Below are 23830 nucleotides of genomic sequence, written 5' to 3'. Positions count from 1 at the left end.
CACCCCTCTAAACACCACCGACGTATATTTACATTCTTTATTTAGGCAATGTATGCAGGCACACATTCATTCACGTAAAATAACGAATAAAATTGATATAGAATCTACTATAATTTGCAAAGCGACCAACCACCAAATGTCATTGTGAAAGCTAGTTTCGTAATTAGCTTTGCAATACTTCATTTACCTCCCTAAACACCAACAATGACCGAGTATTTGTATACTCGGTAAAAGCGATGGATGGATTCCTTACACATTCACATATATTAAGCAATGAATTTGCTATAGTACCTACAGTACTCAGACTTCTCGAATTACTTACATCTTCTTATATCTTAGCTTTGTTGTTCATTCAACAACAGAGTCGTTTTCCAGGGAATCGCGTTATGTTAGATGATGCATCGCCTCGCCTCGCCTCGCATGGCATCGAATCGCATGTCATTGCATCGCATCGCATTGAACTGCATGGTATTGAATCACAAGGCATTGAATGGCATGGCATGGCATGGCATGGCATGGCATGGCATCACGTCACGTCTCTCGTCTCTCGTCTCTCGTCTCTCGTCTCTCGTCTCTAGTCTCTAGTCTCTAGTCTCTAGTCTCTAGTCTCTAGTCTCTCGTCTCTCGTCTCTCGTCTCTCGTCTCTCGTCTCTCGTCTCTCGTCTCTCGTCTCTCGTCTCTCGTCTCTCGTCTCTCGTCTCTCGTCTCTCGTCTCTCGTCTCTCGTCTCTCGTCTCTCGTCTCTCGTCTCTCGTCTCTCGCCTCTCGCCTCTCGCCTCTCGCCTCTCGCCTCTCGCCTCTAGCCTCTAGCCTCTAGCCTCTCGCCACCCAGCCCTGCCTCGCTTCGCCTCGTCTCCGGTTTGTGAAAACGATGTATCAAGCAAAGTGTTAGATGTGAAAAAGTCGTGATATATATACAAAAATGGAATAGTTGGCGCGTAATAGTGCTGTTCGTTTTCTGTTATGGTATCAGAGAGAGAACGTCTCCTATTTATATTTTTTGACGAGCGTTGGCGTAACAGGCCCCTTGCACTTTTAATTCGTTATTGTACTTTTCAAAAGCTGTAGCTACCTTAAGACACATGACAAATGGAGGTTTATGTATTAGAGTTAAGCGCTATACTCCCTGGCCAGGAGCGAATTCGTGAAACGCCACGCGAGTCTGTTTACCACTTTGCCGCCAGTTACATATTCACTACTCATGAATGAAACCATGTAATATCATGAATTTGCATATATATATAAATTCATTGATCAGGTAAGAAATGGTTAAAGCCTTTACTGCATGGCGTTTATATGTATGCTTGAATTCGAATATTACTCAACGATAATCACATGCCCTTTTGCAATTGAAACTCGCTACGTGGTTTCTAGCCGCAATTGTTGCCTGGTGTTGCAGAGCAACCATGCATCCTATCGCTTCTCGGCCTTTTGGCTAAGATCAAAGTGTAGTATCTGTTCTTATCAGCTTAATATCTGATACGATCCCCATGTGGGATCCTCGATATTAAACTGATTTTTGCAACATGGCGAAGTGCTAGGAGCTTGCTCCACCTTTGCCGCGGATCGGCCCGGTATTGCAGTACCTCTGGGATCGGTCCACTCCCTTCGGGGAGACCAAAAACAACCCTATCAACTAGTCAAAATCAAGTAGGAGACGATTATGTTAATTGGTTATGTACATTAATGAATCGTGTTAATTTGAATTGCAGTAATTACTTCACACCAGCCAACATCGTATGAGGAAAAAGCCTTGGAACGAGCAGCAGAAGTGAGTCGTCAGTCGAGTCCGGGTTTGATGGGTCGAAGCTGAACAACTGCAACGAGTTAGAGGGAAGGAAGGAAGGAAGGAAGGAAGGAAGGAAGGAAGGAAGGAAGGAAGGAAGGAAGGAAGGAAGGAAGGAAGGAAGGAAGGAAGGAAGGAAGGAAGGAGAAAGAAGGAGAAAGAAGGAGAGTGAGGTGAGTAATATCATTTAATAACTTTAGATTAAAGATTATGTGCGAGCAAAGAAATACGATGGTTGGTGTGGAAGGAAAGAAGTTGATTTTATGAATGGGGGGTTGCCAGTTAGTGCAATTTTAATTGATTTTGTTTGTTTTCTGAGATAGGTTATATAGGGTGAAGTTTTTCTCTATTTATATAAGTGTGGAAACTGGTTTAGGTAGCTTAGTGGTTTGTTATGAAAAGGCTGGTAGAGATGGGTTGAATAGTGTTAGACTTGTGTCTGCATTTACTGGAGAACTGGATTTGGTATTTAAATGGCATCTAATATGATGTGGTCATTGTGCAAATAAACTCTAAATCAACGGGTTTACTATGATCGAGAACCTAACTATAATAGTTACCCATTGTTGGCATGCTATTCTCTTTTTTTACGAAATTACTTACTCACTCTCCCTTGTGAGTGAGGGAGGGAGGAGTGTGTGTGTATATCACTCGGAATTCCTTAGTCGGCTCTGACGGCGAAATTATATTCATACATACATCAAGATTAGACGTTTATCTATTTAATTTACCATTGCTGGAATGTACCAATGCGTAATAAAGACGAAATTCGACTTGAGATGGAGGGAGGTGTTGCTTTGGTGTGGTTTTACACGGCAACTCAACGATCGTTTGCCACTTCCACGCTTGCCTGCCAGCCGGCCAGCCACTAGCCTCAAAGTGAATTCCAGTGTCTTGATTAGCTTTACAATCCATCATTTACCTCAATACACACTAACAATGTGTATTTATATACTTCAATCGAGCATTCGATGCACACATTCACCTGTAATATATACGTCAATGAAACCCAGAACCCACCCAAGTTCAAGCGCACCTGCACTCTCACCCCTCTCCATTTGAATGCTAGTTTCCTATTTAGATTTCAAATGCTTCATTCACCCCTCTAAACACCACCGACGTATATTTACATTCTTTATTTAGGCAATGTATGCAGGCACACATTCATTCACGTAAAATAACGAATAAAATTGATATAGAATCTACTATAATTTGCAAAGCGACCAACCACCAAATGTCATTGTGAAAGCTAGTTTCGTAATTAGCTTTGCAATACTTCATTTACCTCCCTAAACACCAACAATGACCGAGTATTTGTATACTCGGTAAAAGCGATGGATGGATTCCTTACACATTCACATATATTAAGCAATGAATTTGCTATAGTACCTACAGTACTCAGACTTCTCGAATTACTTACATCTTCTTATATCTTAGCTTTGTTGTTCATTCAACAACAGAGTCGTTTTCCAGGGAATCGCGTTATGTTAGATGATGCATCGCCTCGCCTCGCCTCGCATGGCATCGAATCGCATGTCATTGCATCGCATCGCATTGAACTGCATGGTATTGAATCACAAGGCATTGAATGGCATGGCATGGCATGGCATGGCATGGCATGGCATCACGTCACGTCTCTCGTCTCTCGTCTCTCGTCTCTCGTCTCTCGTCTCTAGTCTCTAGTCTCTAGTCTCTAGTCTCTAGTCTCTAGTCTCTCGTCTCTCGTCTCTCGTCTCTCGTCTCTCGTCTCTCGTCTCTCGTCTCTCGTCTCTCGTCTCTCGTCTCTCGTCTCTCGTCTCTCGTCTCTCGTCTCTCGTCTCTCGTCTCTCGTCTCTCGTCTCTCGTCTCTCGTCTCTCGTCTCTCGCCTCTCGCCTCTCGCCTCTCGCCTCTCGCCTCTCGCCTCTAGCCTCTAGCCTCTAGCCTCTCGCCACCCAGCCCTGCCTCGCTTCGCCTCGTCTCCGGTTTGTGAAAACGATGTATCAAGCAAAGTGTTAGATGTGAAAAAGTCGTGATATATATACAAAAATGGAATAGTTGGCGCGTAATAGTGCTGTTCGTTTTCTGTTATGGTATCAGAGAGAGAACGTCTCCTATTTATATTTTTTGACGAGCGTTGGCGTAACAGGCCCCTTGCACTTTTAATTCGTTATTGTACTTTTCAAAAGCTGTAGCTACCTTAAGACACATGACAAATGGAGGTTTATGTATTAGAGTTAAGCGCTATACTCCCTGGCCAGGAGCGAATTCGTGAAACGCCACGCGAGTCTGTTTACCACTTTGCCGCCAGTTACATATTCACTACTCATGAATGAAACCATGTAATATCATGAATTTGCATATATATATAAATTCATTGATCAGGTAAGAAATGGTTAAAGCCTTTACTGCATGGCGTTTATATGTATGCTTGAATTCGAATATTACTCAACGATAATCACATGCCCTTTTGCAATTGAAACTCGCTACGTGGTTTCTAGCCGCAATTGTTGCCTGGTGTTGCAGAGCAACCATGCATCCTATCGCTTCTCGGCCTTTTGGCTAAGATCAAAGTGTAGTATCTGTTCTTATCAGCTTAATATCTGATACGATCCCCATGTGGGATCCTCGATATTAAACTGATTTTTGCAACATGGCGAAGTGCTAGGAGCTTGCTCCACCTTTGCCGCGGATCGGCCCGGTATTGCAGTACCTCTGGGATCGGTCCACTCCCTTCGGGGAGACCAAAAACAACCCTATCAACTAGTCAAAATCAAGTAGGAGACGATTATGTTAATTGGTTATGTACATTAATGAATCGTGTTAATTTGAATTGCAGTAATTACTTCACACCAGCCAACATCGTATGAGGAAAAAGCCTTGGAACGAGCAGCAGAAGTGAGTCGTCAGTCGAGTCCGGGTTTGATGGGTCGAAGCTGAACAACTGCAACGAGTTAGAGGGAAGGAAGGAAGGAAGGAAGGAAGGAAGGAAGGAAGGAAGGAAGGAAGGAAGGAAGGAAGGAAGGAAGGAAGGAAGGAAGGAAGGAAGGAAGGAAGGAGAAAGAAGGAGAAAGAAGGAGAGTGAGGTGAGTAATATCATTTAATAACTTTAGATTAAAGATTATGTGCGAGCAAAGAAATACGATGGTTGGTGTGGAAGGAAAGAAGTTGATTTTATGAATGGGGGGTTGCCAGTTAGTGCAATTTTAATTGATTTTGTTTGTTTTCTGAGATAGGTTATATAGGGTGAAGTTTTTCTCTATTTATATAAGTGTGGAAACTGGTTTAGGTAGCTTAGTGGTTTGTTATGAAAAGGCTGGTAGAGATGGGTTGAATAGTGTTAGACTTGTGTCTGCATTTACTGGAGAACTGGATTTGGTATTTAAATGGCATCTAATATGATGTGGTCATTGTGCAAATAAACTCTAAATCAACGGGTTTACTATGATCGAGAACCTAACTATAATAGTTACCCATTGTTGGCATGCTATTCTCTTTTTTTACGAAATTACTTACTCACTCTCCCTTGTGAGTGAGGGAGGGAGGAGTGTGTGTGTATATCACTCGGAATTCCTTAGTCGGCTCTGACGGCGAAATTATATTCATACATACATCAAGATTAGACGTTTATCTATTTAATTTACCATTGCTGGAATGTACCAATGCGTAATAAAGACGAAATTCGACTTGAGATGGAGGGAGGTGTTGCTTTGGTGTGGTTTTACACGGCAACTCAACGATCGTTTGCCACTTCCACGCTTGCCTGCCAGCCGGCCAGCCACTAGCCTCAAAGTGAATTCCAGTGTCTTGATTAGCTTTACAATCCATCATTTACCTCAATACACACTAACAATGTGTATTTATATACTTCAATCGAGCATTCGATGCACACATTCACCTGTAATATATACGTCAATGAAACCCAGAACCCACCCAAGTTCAAGCGCACCTGCACTCTCACCCCTCTCCATTTGAATGCTAGTTTCCTATTTAGATTTCAAATGCTTCATTCACCCCTCTAAACACCACCGACGTATATTTACATTCTTTATTTAGGCAATGTATGCAGGCACACATTCATTCACGTAAAATAACGAATAAAATTGATATAGAATCTACTATAATTTGCAAAGCGACCAACCACCAAATGTCATTGTGAAAGCTAGTTTCGTAATTAGCTTTGCAATACTTCATTTACCTCCCTAAACACCAACAATGACCGAGTATTTGTATACTCGGTAAAAGCGATGGATGGATTCCTTACACATTCACATATATTAAGCAATGAATTTGCTATAGTACCTACAGTACTCAGACTTCTCGAATTACTTACATCTTCTTATATCTTAGCTTTGTTGTTCATTCAACAACAGAGTCGTTTTCCAGGGAATCGCGTTATGTTAGATGATGCATCGCCTCGCCTCGCCTCGCATGGCATCGAATCGCATGTCATTGCATCGCATCGCATTGAACTGCATGGTATTGAATCACAAGGCATTGAATGGCATGGCATGGCATGGCATGGCATGGCATGGCATCACGTCACGTCTCTCGTCTCTCGTCTCTCGTCTCTCGTCTCTCGTCTCTAGTCTCTAGTCTCTAGTCTCTAGTCTCTAGTCTCTAGTCTCTCGTCTCTCGTCTCTCGTCTCTCGTCTCTCGTCTCTCGTCTCTCGTCTCTCGTCTCTCGTCTCTCGTCTCTCGTCTCTCGTCTCTCGTCTCTCGTCTCTCGTCTCTCGTCTCTCGTCTCTCGTCTCTCGCCTCTCGCCTCTCGCCTCTCGCCTCTCGCCTCTCGCCTCTCGCCTCTCGCCTCTAGCCTCTAGCCTCTAGCCTCTAGCCTCTAGCCTCTCGCCACCCAGCCCTGCCTCGCTTCGCCTCGTCTCCGGTTTGTGAAAACGATGTATCAAGCAAAGTGTTAGATGTGAAAAAGTCGTGATATATATACAAAAATGGAATAGTTGGCGCGTAATAGTGCTGTTCGTTTTCTGTTATGGTATCAGAGAGAGAACGTCTCCTATTTATATTTTTTGACGAGCGTTGGCGTAACAGGCCCCTTGCACTTTTAATTCGTTATTGTACTTTTCAAAAGCTGTAGCTACCTTAAGACACATGACAAATGGAGGTTTATGTATTAGAGTTAAGCGCTATACTCCCTGGCCAGGAGCGAATTCGTGAAACGCCACGCGAGTCTGTTTACCACTTTGCCGCCAGTTACATATTCACTACTCATGAATGAAACCATGTAATATCATGAATTTGCATATATATATAAATTCATTGATCAGGTAAGAAATGGTTAAAGCCTTTACTGCATGGCGTTTATATGTATGCTTGAATTCGAATATTACTCAACGATAATCACATGCCCTTTTGCAATTGAAACTCGCTACGTGGTTTCTAGCCGCAATTGTTGCCTGGTGTTGCAGAGCAACCATGCATCCTATCGCTTCTCGGCCTTTTGGCTAAGATCAAAGTGTAGTACTGTACTATTGTCCGCACGCCCGCAAGGAGTTAAAGGAATAGTAGAATCTACACTTCAGCGATCCTGGTAGTCTTAAAACTACCTGTGGGAAGAGGGAGTTGGGTCGCCGCGTCGCCCATCCGCCTCGACCGGTGAGACAGCAAGCCTCACGGCTTGCTGTCCACCTCCACCGACTGGCTTGTCCGGGGCCAGTCTTTCGGTGGGAAACGCAATAAATTGCGTTACTCTCTGAGCTTCTGCCTTGTACAAGGCTCAAGGAGCTCGGAGGGAAACTCAATTTATGCTTGCATAGATTGTGTCGGTGTCCGCACGACCTTCCCCTCCGGGTAAGAAGGAGTTAAAGGACCGGCCCAATCAGCGAGCGCGCTTCCACCAACACCGACCGTCCAGCCATCTAGTGGCGGCTTTGGGAGTTAGCCCAGACCCGATCACTGGTAAAGGGGGGAGCAAGCTTCTCAAACTTTACATAGTGGCTGGCAAAACGGCAAGTCCCCTGTGATTGCCGTCGACCTTCAGGGGCTGGCCTGTCCGGGGCCAGTCGCCTGAAGGAGAGACCATAGACTCTGTCTTCCTCCACATCTGTGCCTTGAGCCAGGTGCTGGAGGACGAACATAGCCTATGCTAAACACTGACTGTGTTGTCGTCCGCACGCCCGTTTTTCGGAGTTAATGGGGCAACATAGTCAATGTCTGTCTCTAGCCCAGTCACGGCCTCGTGCGTCCATCACATGTGATGGATCCACGACGGCCTTCAAGGCTGACGGTCCCATGGGAGGTGGAGGACCAAACCCTGCAGGCGACAACCCAGGTCGCTGCCCACAGACACAACCCACACCACACCGGCCGCCAGAACGATGGACCAGCAGCATTGGTGGGAACCGAGGTCGACCTTGGTGAGTCGGCCTCGGTGCTCAAGACGGACAATGACTCAAGGACGACTACATGCCCTGTCCCTAGTGATGCAAGAATGGAAGAAGACGACTCCAGTGACGACGACTGCCTGGTAATCGACCTTGATGAGTCCACTGCATGGATGACGACGACCGCCGGCCATGAGGTCGCCCTTGGCGAGGCGGCCTCAAGGAGGACCATACTCCCCCACTCTGGGGTCAGTCTTGGGAGGCTGGCTCGGGGTGGGGTCGACGCCCGAGGCAGAAAAGCGGGGGTCAGCGCTGTGAGGCTGGCCCACTCCACGAACAACACCGGGGTCGCCCTTGGCGAGGCGGCCTCGAGGAGGACCATACTCCCTTGCCCTGGGGCCAGTCCTGTGCGGCTGGCTCAGGGTAAGGTCGACGCGCAGGGTGTGGAAGGAGATGTGAGGATACCCCGTGACTCCACCAGCACCACCGGGGTCGCCCTTGGCGAGGCGGCCTCGAGGAGGACCATACTCCCTTGCCCTGGGGCCAGTCCTGTGCGGCTGGCTCAGGGTAAGGTCGACGCGCAGGGTGTAGGAGGAGATGTGAGGATAGCCCGTGATTCCACCAGCACCACCGGGGTCGCCCTTGGCGAGGCGGCCTCGAGGAGGACCATACTCCCTTGCCCTGGGGCCAGTCCTGTGCGGCTGGCTCAGGGTAAGGTCGACGCGCAGGGTGTAGGAGGAGATGTGAGGATACCCCGTGACTCCACCAGCACCACCGGGGTCGCCCTTGGCGAGGCGGCCTCGAGGAGGACCATACTCCCTTGCCCTGGGGCCAGTCCTGTGCGGCTGGCTCAGGGTAAGGTCGACGCGCAGGGTGTGGAAGGAGATGTGAGGATACCCCGTGACTCCACCAGCACCACCGGGGTCGCCCTTGGCGAGGCGGCCTCGAGGAGGACCATACTCCCTTGCCCTGGGGCCAGTCCTGTGCGGCTGGCTCAGGGTAAGGTCGACGCGCAGGGCGTGGAAGGAGATGTGAGGATACCCCGCGACTCCACCAGCACCACCGGGGTCGCCCTTGGCGAGGCGGCCTCGAGGAGGACCATACTCCCTTGCCCTGGGGCCAGTCCTGTGCGGCTGGCTCAGGGTAAGGTCGACGCGCAGGGTGTGGAAGGAGATGTGAGGATACCCCGTGACCCCACCAGCACCACCGGGGTCGCCCTTGGCGAGGCGGCCTCGAGGAGGACCATACTCCCTTGCCCTGGGGCCAGTCCTGTGCGGCTGGCTCAGGGTAAGGTCGACGCGCAGGGTGTGGAAGGAGATGTGAGGATACCCCGTGACTCCACCAGCACCACCGGGGTCGCCCTTGGCGAGGCGGCCTCGAGGAGGACCATACTCCCTTGCCCTGGGGCCAGTCCTGTGCGGCTGGCTCAGGGTAAGGTCGACGCGCAGGGTGTGGAAGGAGATGTGAGGATACCCCGTGACTCCACCAGCACCACCGGGGTCGCCCTTGGCGAGGCGGCCTCGAGGAGGACCATACTCCCTTGCCCTGGGGCCAGTCCTGTGCGGCTGGCTCAGGGTAAGGTCGACGCGCAGGGTGTGGAAGGAGATGTGTGGCTACCCCGTGACTCCACCAGCACCACCGGGGTCGCCCTTGGCGAGGCGGCCTCGAGGAGGACCATACTCCCTTGCCCTGGGGCCAGTCCTGTGCGGCTGGCTCAGGGTAAGGTCGACGCGCAGGGTGTGGAAGGAGAAGTGAGGATACCCCGTGACTCCACCAGCACCACCGGGGTCGCCCTTGGCGAGGCGGCCTCGAGGAGGACCATACTCCCTTGCCCTGGGGCCAGTCCTGTGCGGCTGGCTCAGGGTAAGGTCGACGCACAGGGTGTGGAAGGAGATGTGAGGCTACCCCGTGACTCCACCAGCACCACCGGGGTCGCCCTTGGCGAGGCGGCCTCGAGGAGGACCACACTCCCTTGCCCTGGGGCCAGTCCTGTGCGGCTGGCTCAGGGAAAGGTCGACTCGACAAACGAGAGGAAGGAGGCCAGTGCTACGAGGCCGGCTACCGACGATACTAGACGCCCCGAGGTCGCCCTTGGCGAGGCGGCCCCGAGAGGGACCTCTACTGGGACCACCTTCGGCAGGACAAACCCGGGGACCAGGAATGTGAAAGTGGTCCCTGATGAGATGATCACCATCAGCGACGACAGCCCCGAGGACGACCCGGATATGTTGGCTCCAAGGACGACCCCATCTAGGACGCCGTTCTACAGCTTTACATCGAGGGTCGGCCCAGGCGACTTAATCAGATCAGCTGGCGGAATCGGCTTAAGCGACCAGACCAATAAGCCCAGATTGGCGGGCGCTTCACACCTGAGGTCCGGCTCGACGCCCGCGGATCGGGGGGTCGGCACCAGCGACGCAAGCCCCGGGGTCGGCTCCAGCGACACTAGCCCTAAGGCTGACTCCACCAACAAACAATTAAGGGCTGGAGCAGGCAATACACCCCTGAGGGCAGGCCCTGGCAGTACCAGGACATACACCACTGGGGCCAACCCCAGCGACGACTCCCAGACAGCCATAGTTGCGGAGACTGGACCAGGGGTCGGCGCCAGCGACGTTCGCCCAGGAACACACCACACACGAAAACCCGGTAGGATTGGGGCCGGCAATTCACCCCTGAGGGCCGGCAATACACCCCTGAGGGCCAGCAAGACACCCCTGAGGGCCGGCCCTGGCTCCACCAAGATTTCCACCACTAGGGCCGACCCCAGCGACAACTCCCAGACAGCCACAGGCCAGGTGACGGTTTTGGGGGTCGGCGCCAGCGACGAACGAGACTTCTGGGATAGCCCTGTCTCCCAAAGACCCCGGAACAGGCGCTATACATTCAGGAGGGTCCAGAATGAATCCGACAGCAGCAATGACAGCCAGGATGCCCTAACAATGAGCCAGGAGATCAACGGGCTCCTGAACCAAGTGAGGAACGGAACCCCTGGAGGAATAATCGATCAGAATAATACACAAAGACCCCCCAACCATGGGTCCCCCGCCCCTGGAGAAGAGAACAACGCGAACAGGGCAGCCCCTGACACCCCAAGTGCGGACCAACAGCCACAAAGACAGGGAACAACCCTCATCATTTGGTTCCCACTACCGAGACACTTCAAGTGCACTGAGACCGCCTGCCCCCACGTCCACTCAGGGAAATCATGGACGTGTCAAAGAGTTTCCCTAGTGAGACACCTGAGTGGTGGCCACAACATTAAGATCGGGCAAACAAAATACAAGTGTGCAGGGTGCAGAAAAACGTTGGGACTAAGACCGTCCACCCACTCATGTGCTCGGCTTCAAGGTATTATGGCAGCAAGACAAGATGACAGCGTCCAGCTAGCGTTCCCATGTAACAGACCGAATTGCGACTTTTCATGCAATTCAGTCATAGGGAAAATGAGTCATGAGCTGTACCACGTGAGACGAACAGGCCCGGAGCGACGGAACGACAACCAACAGGACCCAGACGGAAGGGAGCCACCCCGCACCCAAGCACCTGACCCAGCACCTCACCGCCCTGACACCCTACCCCCCCCACCCACCAACCCCACTCCACCACCACCCGCATCACCTATTCCTTTATCCCCAGTACCATCCCCCACCCCCTCACCCCCGCCACCACCACCCGCATCACCTATTCCGCTATCCCCAGTACCATCCCCCACCCCCTCACCCCCACCAATCCTACCCCCTCTCCAGCACCCACAGCCTCACCGACCACCCCCCCCTCTATCACCCATTGTGATACAGGTTCCTTTCACCCAACACCCCTCTCCTATCCACCCTGATCCCACAGGGCGTGAGGACGAAGACCGGGCCTCCCCAGAGGCGAGCGGCGAGGACGACAATGAAGACCACGGGGGAGATGTGTCTCAAATACTTGACAACGGTGGTGAAGCGGTACGGCTAGATCAAGAACCAGACGAGGCCGACCAACAAGAACTGCAACCAGATGAGGCGACCCAAGACTGGGCACTAGAACCCTTCTACGCTCCCCTGCTGGCACTGCTACGCTCCCCGAACTGGGACGAGTTCTCGAGCCTCCTGAATGAAATTACAGAAGCGGTCCAAGCCCACTGCAACATCCGGATAGACGAGAGTAGACCAGCCCCCCCAGCCATCGATGTCAACAACTGCAAGGCGATCCAACGCCTTTACAGAAGGAACAGACGAAGGGCAGTGAGGCTGATCACATCAGGAGAAAGTCGCCGCTGTGAGATCCCCTGTGAGACCATAGAAAGGCATTTCTCAGAAGTCCTAGCCGCTCAACCACCAATAGAAGACCCAGCCACACTTCAGTCCATATCGGATGCACAGGAAGATCGCGCTGAAATTAATCTGGACCCAATTAGAGAAGGGGAAGTGGGGGTGAGGCTGATGAGAGCTGAAAACAGCGCCCCTGGGAATGACAGAATCACCTACAGACACTGGAAACAGGCTGACCCTGACTGTAAGGTGATAGCGGCGATATTCAACATCTGCCTGCAACAGAAAAAGATCCCCCAGGACTGGAAAACGTCAAGAACCATCCTCATTCCCAAGGATGGTGACCCACACGACATCAATAATTGGCGGCCCATTGCTCTGTGTAGGACAATCTACAAGCTATACACAGGAGTTCTGGCCGCAAGACTGAGGAGATGGATTGAGCAAAATCAGGCCCTGTGCTCTGCGCAAAAAGGATTTATGGCATCAGACGGGGTCCTTGAGCACAATTACATCATCCAGCACTACCTTGACGAGGCACGAGACAGCAACAAAGAGATTTGCATTGCGTCACTTGACCTCACAAACGCCTTTGGTTCCGTGCCATTAGAACTCATCGACGCCTCCCTCACACGGATGGGCGTGGGAGCAGACTTTGTCACGGTGATCCAGGGCATTACAAGAGGAAATTCCACCAAGATTCAAACGGCGAGTGGTGAAACAAATGATATCCCAGCTGATTGCGGGGTCAGACAAGGATGCCCCATCAGTGGCTTATTGTTCAACATCGCAATTGAACCTATAGTGAGGTCCATCATCAACACCGGACTACAAGCAGACCCAGGTCTCAAGCATCCCTGCCTTGCCTACGCAGATGACATAACCCTGCTCTCCAGGACAGCGGAAGGCCTACAGAACCTCATCAACATCACCTCTGCAGCCTGTGAAGAGTTGCACCTAAAACTCAACCCAAGGAAATGCTCGTCAATGCACATGTCTGGACGACAACCAAGGGGAATGCGAAACTCCATATTTACAATAGGGGAATCGCAGATTTGCAGCAGACGAGATGGGGAGGAAACCAAATTCCTAGGTAGACCGGTAGGTTTCCACCTCCTCCCGAACGCAAATGCAATCGATGAGTTCAAGCAACTAGGCGTAGCCATAATGTCAAGTAAATTGGCTCCCTGGCAGAGGATCGATGCCCTGAAGTCCTTCGTCTTCCCAACAACGGTGTTCGCCATGAGAACTTGGCAACTGAGAAAGGGAGACTGGCAGGAACTTGATGACCGTTTAAGACCACTAATAAAAGAAACTCTATACCTGCCACAGCGGGCAACCAATGGCTACCTGTATGGAAAGAGTGCAGCAGGCTCGTGCGGCATACCCCTCGCCGCAGAAGACTCTGACATATTCGTCATAGACTCCGCATTCAAACTTCTCACCACGCCGGATCTAGAAACGAGGAATATCGCCAGGGACGACTGCAAGAGAGTAACGTCGCGAAGAATTCGCCAAGAAGCAACTCTGGAAAATGTATGCCAGTATCTCTCAAAAGACGACTTGGAACAAAGACCCTCTGGACATGAGACGCTCTGGTCAAGAGCCCGCAACTCGTCAGGAAGGTTGAACACCAAGTGGTCTACAGACGGAGATGCATTGGAAGTCTGTTGTGGGGAGAGAACTATGACTCACAAAGAAAGAAGGTTGGTCGCAAGGAACATCAGAAACCATCACAGAGGCCTTCGCGACGACGACCTGAGAAGTAAACCTGACCAGGGGAAAGTCATGGAGCAAGTTGGGAGGGAGAGGGCTTCGTCTGCATTTATTAGGGACGGGGCTTTTACAACCTTTGCTGACTGGCGTTTCATCCACAGGGCACGACTGAATCTTCTACCCCTAAACGGAGCCCGCCGATTCAACATCAACGGAGACCAACGGTGTAGGAGATGTCGCCACCAGAACGAGACGCTACCCCACGTCATCAACCATTGCCTGAGGCTATCAAATGCGATGATCCAGCGACACAACGCGCTGGTCGATCGTATCCTGAAGGCCTCAGAAGGAAGACACTGGAAGATCATTTCCACTAACCGGCAAGTTCCAGGAACGAACAATGTACTAAGACCAGACATTGTTCTAGAAAAAAACGGAGAGGTGATGCTGATTGACGTCACTTGCCCCTTCGAAAACGGACCAGACGCCTTCGCAGAAGCTAGACTAGGCAAAGAAGAAAAGTATGCAGAGCTAGCAGCGACAATGAGACGGACCTACAGGCAGGTCACTGTATATGCCTTTATTGTAGGATCACTCGGATCATACGACCCTAAGAACGACAAACCAATGAACAGGCTGGCCTCTAGAAGATATCAGAGGCTGTTTAGGAGGCTATGCGTGAGCGACACCATCCGGTGGTCACGGATGATGTACATAGAGCACATCACAGGCGCTCGACAATACTAGTTTACATGTCTGTACCTTTTTCTCATTTCAGAATATCAATTTGTATATTACATCTGTTTTGAGTTTTTTAATGGCAGACGGCACAATGTAAATAAAGATCCCTTAACAACTATGTATGAAAATGTATATTGTATTCTATGTACACCAATGTAACTATGTACCCATGCACCCTTGTGAAGACACAAGGCTATTGTAAGCAATATGTAAAACATTCGTCAATAAAAAATTAAATCTGTTCTTATCAGCTTAATATCTGATACGATCCCCATGTGGGATCCTCGATATTAAACTGATTTTTGCAACATGGCGAAGTGCTAGGAGCTTGCTCCACCTTTGCCGCGGATCGGCCCGGTATTGCAGTACCTCTGGGATCGGTCCACTCCCTTCGGGGAGACCAAAAACAACCCTATCAACTAGTCAAAATCAAGTAGGAGACGATTATGTTAATTGGTTATGTACATTAATGAATCGTGTTAATTTGAATTGCAGTAATTACTTCACACCAGCCAACATCGTATGAGGAAAAAGCCTTGGAACGAGCAGCAGAAGTGAGTCGTCAGTCGAGTCCGGGTTTGATGGGTCGAAGCTGAACAACTGCAACGAGTTAGAGGGAAGGAAGGAAGGAAGGAAGGAAGGAAGGAAGGAAGGAAGGAAGGAAGGAAGGAAGGAAGGAAGGAAGGAAGGAAGGAAGGAAGGAAGGAAGGAGAAAGAAGGAGAAAGAAGGAGAGTGAGGTGAGTAATATCATTTAATAACTTTAGATTAAAGATTATGTGCGAGCAAAGAAATACGATGGTTGGTGTGGAAGGAAAGAAGTTGATTTTATGAATGGGGGGTTGCCAGTTAGTGCAATTTTAATTGATTTTGTTTGTTTTCTGAGATAGGTTATATAGGGTGAAGTTTTTCTCTATTTATATAAGTGTGGAAACTGGTTTAGGTAGCTTAGTGGTTTGTTATGAAAAGGCTGGTAGAGATGGGTTGAATAGTGTTAGACTTGTGTCTGCATTTACTGGAGAACTGGATTTGGTATTTAAATGGCATCTAATATGATGTGGTCATTGTGCAAATAAACTCTAAATCAACGGGTTTACTATGATCGAGAACCTAACTATAATAGTTACCCATTGTTGGCATGCTATTCTCTTTTTTTACGAAATTACTTACTCACTCTCCCTTGTGAGTGAGGGAGGGAGGAGTGTGTGTGTATATCACTCGGAATTCCTTAGTCGGCTCTGACGGCGAAATTATATTCATACATACATCAAGATTAGACGTTTATCTATTTAATTTACCATTGCTGGAATGTACCAATGCGTAATAAAGACGAAATTCGACTTGAGATGGAGGGAGGTGTTGCTTTGGTGTGGTTTTACACGGCAACTCAACGATCGTTTGCCACTTCCACGCTTGCCTGCCAGCCGGCCAGCCACTAGCCTCAAAGTGAATTCCAGTGTCTTGATTAGCTTTACAATCCATCATTTACCTCAATACACACTAACAATGTGTATTTATATACTTCAATCGAGCATTCGATGCACACATTCACCTGTAATATATACGTCAATGAAACCCAGAACCCACCCAAGTTCAAGCGCACCTGCACTCTCACCCCTCTCCATTTGAATGCTAGTTTCCTATTTAGATTTCAAATGCTTCATTCACCCCTCTAAACACCACCGACGTATATTTACATTCTTTATTTAGGCAATGTATGCAGGCACACATTCATTCACGTAAAATAACGAATAAAATTGATATAGAATCTACTATAATTTGCAAAGCGACCAACCACCAAATGTCATTGTGAAAGCTAGTTTCGTAATTAGCTTTGCAATACTTCATTTACCTCCCTAAACACCAACAATGACCGAGTATTTGTATACTCGGTAAAAGCGATGGATGGATTCCTTACACATTCACATATATTAAGCAATGAATTTGCTATAGTACCTACAGTACTCAGACTTCTCGAATTACTTACATCTTCTTATATCTTAGCTTTGTTGTTCATTCAACAACAGAGTCGTTTTCCAGGGAATCGCGTTATGTTAGATGATGCATCGCCTCGCCTCGCCTCGCATGGCATCGAATCGCATGTCATTGCATCGCATCGCATTGAACTGCATGGTATTGAATCACAAGGCATTGAATGGCATGGCATGGCATGGCATGGCATGGCATGGCATCACGTCACGTCTCTCGTCTCTCGTCTCTCGTCTCTCGTCTCTCGTCTCTAGTCTCTAGTCTCTAGTCTCTAGTCTCTAGTCTCTAGTCTCTCGTCTCTCGTCTCTCGTCTCTCGTCTCTCGTCTCTCGTCTCTCGTCTCTCGTCTCTCGTCTCTCGTCTCTCGTCTCTCGTCTCTCGTCTCTCGCCTCTCGCCTCTCGCCTCTCGCCTCTCGCCTCTCGCCTCTCGCCTCTAGCCTCTAGCCTCTAGCCTCTCGCCACCCAGCCCTGCCTCGCTTCGCCTCGTCTCCGGTTTGTGAAAACGATGTATCAAGCAAAGTGTTAGATGTGAAAAAGTCGTGATATATATACAAAAATGGAATAGTTGGCGCGTAATAGTGCTGTTCGTTTTCTGTTATGGTATCAGAGAGAGAACGTCTCCTATTTATATTTTTTGACGAGCGTTGGCGTAACAGGCCCCTTGCACTTTTAATTCGTTATTGTACTTTTCAAAAGCTGTAGCTACCTTAAGACACATGACAAATGGAGGTTTATGTATTAGAGTTAAGCGCTATACTCCCTGGCCAGGAGCGAATTCGTGAAACGCCACGCGAGTCTGTTTACCACTTTGCCGCCAGTTACATATTCACTACTCATGAATGAAACCATGTAATATCATGAATTTGCATATATATATAAATTCATTGATCAGGTAAGAAATGGTTAAAGCCTTTACTGCATGGCGTTTATATGTATGCTTGAATTCGAATATTACTCAACGATAATCACATGCCCTTTTGCAATTGAAACTCGCTACGTGGTTTCTAGCCGCAATTGTTGCCTGGTGTTGCAGAGCAACCATGCATCCTATCGCTTCTCGGCCTTTTGGCTAAGATCAAAGTGTAGTACTGTACTATTGTCCGCACGCCCGCAAGGAGTTAAAGGAATAGTAGAATCTACACTTCAGCGATCCTGGTAGTCTTAAAACTACCAGGGAGTTGGGTCGCCGCGTCGCCCATCCGCCTCGACCGGTGAGACAGCAAGCCTCACGGCTTGCTGTCCACCTCCACCGACTGGCTTGTCCGGGGCCAGTCTTTCGGTGGGAAACGCAATAAATTGCGTTTCTCTCTGAGCTTCTGCCTTGTATAAGGCTCAAGGAGCTCGGAGGGAAACGCAATTTATGCTTGCATAGTTTGTGTCGGTGTCCGCACGACCTTCCCCTCCGGGCAAGAAGGAGTTAAAGGACCGGCCCAATCAGCGAGCGCGCTTCCACCAAACACCGACCGTCCAGCCATCTAGTGGCGGCTTTGGGAGTTAGCCCAGACCCGATCACTGGTAAAGGGGGGAGCAAGCTTCTCAAACTTTACATAGTGGCTGGCAAAACGGCAAGTCCCCTGTGATTGCCGTCGACCTTCAGGGGCTGGCCTGTCCGGGGCCAGTCGCCTGAAGGAGAGACCATAGACTCTGTCTTCCTCCACATCTGTGCCTTGAGCCAGGTGCTGGAGGACGAACATAGCCTATGCTAAACACTGACTGTGTTGCCGTCCGCACGCCCGTTTTTCGGAGTTAATGGGGCAACATAGTCAATGTCTGTCTCTAGCCCAGTCACGGCCTCGCGCGTCCATCACATGTGATGGATCCACGACGGCCTTCAAGGCTGACGGTCCCAGGGGGGGTGGAGGACCAAACCCTGCAAGAAGAAGACGACTCCAGTGATGACGACTGCCTGGTAATCGACCTTGATGAGTCTACTGCATGGATGACGACGACCGCCGGCCATGAGGTCGCCCTTGGCGAGGCGGCCTCAAGGAGGACCATACTCCCCCACTCTAGGGTCAGTCTTGGGAGGCTGGCTCAGGGTGGGGTCGACGCCCGAGGCAGAAAAGCGGGGGTCAGCGCTGTGAGGCTGGCCCACTCCACGAACAACACCGGGGTCGCCCTTGGCGAGGCGGCCTCGAGGAGGACCATACTCCCTTGCCCTGGGGCCAGTCCTGTGCGGCTGGCTCAGGGTAAGGTCGACGCGCAGGGTGTGGAAGGAGATGTGAGGATACCCCGTGACTCCACCAGCACCACCGGGGTCGCCCTTGGCGAGGCGGCCTCGAGGAGGACCATACTCCCTTGCCCTGGGGCCAGTCCTGTGCGGCTGGCTCAGGGTAAGGTCGACGCGCAGGGTGTGGAAGGAGATGTGAGGCTACCCCGTGACTCCACCAGCACCACCGGGGTCGCCCTTGGCGAGGCGGCCTCGAGGAGGACCATACTCCCTTGCCCTGGGGCCAGTCCTGTGCGGCTGGCTCAGGGTAAGGTCGACGCGCAGGGTGTGGAAGGAGATGTGAGGATACCCCGTGACTCCACCAGCACCACCGGGGTCGCCCTTGGCGAGGCGGCCTCGAGGAGGACCATACTCCCTTGCCCTGGGGCCAGTCCTGTGCGGCTGGCTCAGGGTAAGGTCGACGCGCAGGGTGTGGAAGGAGATGTGAGGCTACCCCGTGACTCCACCAGCACCACCGGGGTCGCCCTTGGCGAGGCGGCCTCGAGGAGGACCATACTCCCTTGCCCTGGGGCCAGTCCTGTGCGGCTGGCTCAGGGTAAGGTCGACGCACAGGGTGTGGAAGGAGATGTGAGGCTACCCCGTGACTCCACCAGCACCACCGGGGTCGCCCTTGGCGAGGCGGCCTCGAGGAGGACCATACTCCCTTGCCCTGGGGCCAGTCCTGTGCGGCTGGCTCAGGGCAAGGTCGACGCGCAGGGTGTGGAAGGAGATGTGAGGATACCCCGTGACTCCACCAGCACCACCGGGGTCGCCCTTGGCGAGGCGGCCTCGAGGAGGACCATACTCCCTTGCCCTGGGGCCAGTCCTGTGCGGCTGGCTCAGGGTAAGGTCGACGCGCAGGGTGTGGAAGGAGATGTGAGGATACCCCGTGACTCCACCAGCACCACCGGGGTCGCCCTTGGCGAGGCGGCCTCGAGGAGGACCATACTCCCTTGCCCTGGGGCCAGTCCTGTGCGGCTGGCTCAGGGTAAGGTCGACACGCAGGGTGTGGAAGGAGATGTGAGGCTACCCCGTGACTCCACCAGCACCACCGGGGTCGCCCTTGGCGAGGCGGCCTCGAGGAGGACCATACTCCCTTGCCCTGGGGCCAGTCCTGTGCGGCTGGCTCAGGGTAAGGTCGACGCGCAGGGTGTGGAAGGAGATGTGAGGATACGCCGTGACTCCACCAGCACCACCGGGGTCGCCCTTGGCGAGGCGGCCTCGAGGAGGACCGTACTCCCTTGCCCTGGGGCCAGTCCTGTGCGGCTGGCTCAGGGTAAGGTCGACGCGCAGGGTGTGGAAGGAGATGTGAGGCTACCCCGTGACTCCACCAGCACCACCGGGGTCGCCCTTGGCGAGGCGGCCTCGAGGAGGACCATACTCCCTTGCCCTGGGGCCAGTCCTGTGCGGCTGGCTCAGGGTAAGGTCGACGCGCAGGGTGTGGAAGGAGATGTGAGGATACCCCGTGACTCCACCAGTACCACCGGGGTCGCCCTTGGCGAGGCGGCCTCGAGGAGGACCTCTACTGGGACCACCTTCGGCAGGACAAACCCGGGGACCAGGAATGTGAAAGTAGTCCCTGATGAGATGATCACCATCAGCGATGACAGCCCCGAGGACGACCCGGATATGTTGGCTCCAAGGACGACCCCATCTAGGACGCCGTTCTACAGTTTTACATCGAGGGTCGGCCTAGGCGACTTAATCAGATCAGCTGGCGGAATCGGCTTAAGCGACCAGACCAATAAGCCCAGATTGGCGGGCGCTTCACACCTGAGGTCCGGCTCGACGCCCGCGGATCGGGGGGTCGGCACCAGCGACGCAAGCCCCGGGGTCGGCTCCAGCGACACTAGCCCTAGGGCTGACGCCACCAACAAACAATTAAGGGCTGGAGCAGGCAATACACCCCTGAGGGCAGGCCCTGGCAGTGCCAGGACATACACCACTGGGGCCAACCCCAGCGACGACTCCCAGACAGCCATAGTTGTGGAAACTGGACCAGGGGTCGGCGCCAGCGACGTTCGCCCAGGAACACACTACACACGAAAACCCGGTGGTGTTGGGGCCGGAAATTCACCCCTGAGGGCCGGCAATACACCCCTGAGGGCCGGCAAGACACCCCTGAGGGCCGGCAAGACACCCCTGAGGGCCGGCCCTGGCTCCACCAAGATTCCCACCACTAGGGCCGACCCCAGCGACGACTCCCAGACAGCCACAGGCCAGGTGACGGTTTTAGGGGTCGGCGTCAGCGACGAACGGGACTTCTGGGATAGCCCTGTCTCCCAAAGACCCCGGAACAGGCGCTATACATTCAGGAGGGTACAGAATGAATCCGACAGCAGCAATGACAGCCGGGATGCCCTAACAATGAGCCAGGAGATCAACGGGCTCCTGAACCACGTGAGGAACGGAACCCCTGGAGGAATAAACGATCAGAATAACACACAAAGACCCCCCAACCGTGGGTCCCCTGCCCCTGGAGAAGAGAACAACGCGAACAGGGCAGCCCCAGACACCCCAAGTGCGGACCAACAGCCACAAAGACAGGGAACAACCCTCATCATTTGGTTCCCACTTCCAAGACACTTCAAGTGCACCGAGACCGCCTGCCCCCACGTCCACTCAGGGAAATCATGGACGTGTCAAAGAGTTTCCCTAGTGAGACACCTGAGTGGTGGCCACAACATTAAGATCGGGCGAACAAGATACAAGTGTGCAGGGTGCAGAAAAACGTTGGGACAAAGACCGTCCACCCACTCATGTGCTCGGCTTCAAGGTATTATGGCAGCAAGACAAGATGACAGCGTCCAGTTAGCGTTCCCATGTAACAGACCGAATTGCGACTTTTCATGCAATTCAGTCATAGGGAAAATGAGTCATGAACTGTACCACGTGAGACGAACAGGCCCGGAACGACGGAACGACAACCAACAGGACCCAGAAGGAAGGGAGCCACCCCGCACCCAAGCACCTGACCCAGCACCTCACCGCCCTGACACCCTACCCCCCCCCACCCACCAACCCCATCCTTGAACCCACACCACCACCACCCGCATCACCTATTCCTTTATCCCCAGTACCATCCCCCACCCCCTCACCCCCACCAATCCTACCCCCTCTCCAGCACCCACAGCCTCACCGACCACCCCCCCCTCTATCACCCATTGTGATACAGGTTCCTTTCCCCCAACACCCCTCTCCTATCCACCCTGACCCCACAGGGCATGAGGACGAAGACCGGGCCTCCCCAGAGGCGAGCGGCGAGGACGACAATGAAGACCACGTGGGTGATGTGTCTCAAATACTTGACAACGGTGATGAAGCGGTACGGCTAGATCAAGAACCAGACGAGGCCGACCAACAAGAACTGCAACCAGATGAGGCGACCCAAGACTGGGCACTTGAACCCTTCTACGCTCCCCTACTGGCACTGCTACGCTCCCCGGACTGAGGCGAGTTCTCGAGCCTCCTGAACGAAATTACAGAAGCGGTCCAAGCCCACTGCAACATCCGGGTAGACGAGAGTAGACCAGCCCCCCCGGCCATCGATGTCAACAACTGCAAGGCGATCCAACGCCTTTACAGAAGGAACAGACGAAGGGCAGTGAGGCTGATCACATCAGGAGAAAGTCGCCGCTGTTGAGATCCCCTGTGAGACCATAGAGAGGCATTTCTCAGAGGTCCTAGCCGCTCAACCACCAATAGAAGACCCAGCCACACTCCAGTCCATACCGGAAGCACAGGAAGATCGCGCTGAAATTAATCTGGACCCAATTAGAGAAGGGGAAGTGGGGGTTAGGCTGATGAGAGCTGAAAACAGCGCCCCTGGGAATGACAGAATCACCTACAGACACTGGAAACAGGCTGACCCTGACTGTAAGGTGATAGCGGCGATATTCAACATCTGCCTGCAACAGAAAAAGATCCCCCAGGACTGGAAAACGTCAAGAACCATCCTCATTCCCAAGGATGGTGACCCACACGACATCAATAATTGGCGGCCCATTGCTCTGTGTAGGACAATCTACAAGTTATACACAGGAGTTCTGGCCGCAAGACTGAGGAGATGGATTGAGCAAAATCAGGCCCTGTGCTCTGCGCAAAAAGGATTTATGGCATCAGACGGGGTCCTTGAGCACAATTACATCATCCAGCACTACCTTGACGAGGCACGAGACAGCAACAAAGAGATTTGCATTGCGTCACTTGACCTCACAAACGCCTTTGGTTCCGTGCCATTAGAACTCATCGACGCCTCCCTCACACGGATGGGCGTGGGAGCAGACTTTGTCACGGTGATCCAGGGCATTACAAGAGGAAATTCCACCAAGATTCAAACGGCGAGTGGTGAAACAAATGATATCCCAGCTGATTGCGGGGTCAGACAAGGATGCCCCATCAGTGGCTTATTGTTCAACATCGCAATTGAACCTATAGTGAGGTCCATCATCAACACCGGACTACAAGCAGACCCAGGTCTCAAGCATCCCTGCCTTGCCTACGCAGATGACATAACCCTGCTCTCCAGGACAGCGGAAGGCCTACAGAACCTCATCAACATCACCTCTGCAGCCTGTGAAGAGTTGCACCTAAAACTCAACCCAAGGAAATGCTCGTCAATGCACATGTCTGGACGACAACCAAGGGAATGCGAAACTCCATATTTACAATAGGGGAATCGCAGATTTGCAGCAGACGAGATGGGGAGGAAACCAAATTCCTAGGTAGACCGGTAGGTTTCCACCTCCTCCCGAACGCAAATGCAATCGATGAGTTCAAGCAACTAGGCGTAGCCATAATGTCAAGTAAATTGGCTCCCTGG

The 23830-nt window shown here is 51.7% G+C and overlaps 2 non-coding genes and 1 pseudogene across 2 annotated transcripts; all 3 read left to right on the top strand.

The window, feature by feature from the left end:
* The first annotated feature begins 1414 nt into the window (after positions 1–1414).
* Positions 1415–1607, top strand: LOC138361495 (U2 spliceosomal RNA). Its single transcript, XR_011226988.1, has one exon. It is a non-coding gene; the product is annotated as a U2 spliceosomal RNA (small nuclear RNA).
* A 2697-nt stretch (positions 1608–4304) lies between these two features.
* On the top strand, positions 4305–4497 carry LOC138361494 (U2 spliceosomal RNA). Its single transcript, XR_011226987.1, has one exon. It is a non-coding gene; the product is annotated as a U2 spliceosomal RNA (small nuclear RNA).
* A 10527-nt stretch (positions 4498–15024) lies between these two features.
* On the top strand, positions 15025–15204 carry LOC138361490 (U2 spliceosomal RNA; annotated as a pseudogene).
* The last annotated feature ends 8626 nt before the right edge of the window (positions 15205–23830 follow it).

Source organism: Procambarus clarkii, unplaced genomic scaffold (genome assembly GCF_040958095.1).
Source record: "Procambarus clarkii isolate CNS0578487 unplaced genomic scaffold, FALCON_Pclarkii_2.0 HiC_scaffold_408, whole genome shotgun sequence".
Lineage (NCBI taxonomy): Eukaryota > Metazoa > Arthropoda > Malacostraca > Decapoda > Cambaridae > Procambarus > Procambarus clarkii.
Note: the sequence above shows the minus strand (reverse complement) of the source record. Positions and strands in the feature narration are given on the sequence as shown.